The sequence below is a fragment of the Nematolebias whitei genome, chromosome 1, assembly GCF_014905685.2.
Source record: "Nematolebias whitei isolate Nwh7 chromosome 1, NemWhi1, whole genome shotgun sequence".
In the NCBI taxonomy this organism is placed as follows: Eukaryota; Metazoa; Chordata; class Actinopteri; order Cyprinodontiformes; family Rivulidae; genus Nematolebias; species Nematolebias whitei.
In genome coordinates this window covers 8,227,023-8,228,223 of record NC_056498.1, presented here as the reverse complement: position 1 = coordinate 8,228,223, position 1,201 = coordinate 8,227,023, and positions in this window count along the sequence as shown.

Below are 1,201 nucleotides of genomic sequence, written 5' to 3'. Positions count from 1 at the left end.
AACCTAAGAATACACTAAGCACTGATGATACAAAAACAATGTGCCAAAACAACAGCAGCACGAACATGAGTCTGTGTGAGCAGATGAGGACGAATGAACACAGCAACATGAAATAATCAGCAGCATTAGATCAGCAGCATGGATAGCCAGCAGCACATATCAACAATCAAGTGGCATTACAGTGATTATCCTGGTTAGAGATTCATGAGTCTAACAGCTTCAGGGTAGAAGCTGTTCCTCAGTCTAGTGGTTCTACACTTAATGCTCCTCAACCTCCTTCTTGAGGGGAACGAGGCAAAAAGTGTGTGTGCTGGGTGAGTGGGGTCCTTCATGATGCAGGTGGCCCTCTTTCTGCATCTGAGGTGTAGATGTCTGTGATGGTGGGGAGGCTGACTCCAACAGTCTTCTGTGCAGCTTTCACCACTCTCTGCAAAGCTTTTCTTTCTGCAGCTGTGCAGCCTCCATGTCACATGTTGCTGCTGGAGCACAGGATGCTCTCCACTGCACACCTGTAGAAGGAGGTGAGGACTGAGCTTCCCAGAATAGCTCGTCTCAGCCGCCTGAGGAAGTAGAGTCTCTGATGAGCTTTCTTGATCAGGCTGGTGGTGTTGTTGCTCCAGCTGAGGTTGTTGTTCAGGTGCACACTCAAGTACTTGTAGCTGGAGATCAATTCCACCGCAGATCCTCCTTTATCCGGTTGTGGTGATGGGAGGGGGGTAGGTGTGTTTATTCCTTCTGAAGTCCACGCTCATCTCCTTCATCTTCTTCACATTGATGTGAAGGTTATTTTCTTTGCACCAGCTCTCCAGGTGTTCCACGTCCTGCCTGTAGCTGGACTCATCATTGTTTGTGATGCATCCCACCACCACTGTATCATCTGCAAACTTTACAATATGACAGCCTGGATGGGTCGTTACGCAGTCATACTTTAGCAGAGTGAACAGGAGGGGGCTCAACACACAGCCTTGGGTGGAGCCCGTGCTTAGGATTATGGTGAATGAGGAGAAGTTGTGGATCTTCACTGTTCACTGCACTGTCAGACTGGTCTGTTGGTTAAGAACTCTAGGGTCCAGTTGCATAGAGAGGAACTTAGTCCTAGTGTGAATAGTTTGTTCATCAGGGTCTGGGGAATCATGGTGTTGAAGGCAGACGTGAAGTCCACAAAGAGCTTACAGAGTAGGAGTCCTTCTGCCCCAGGTGG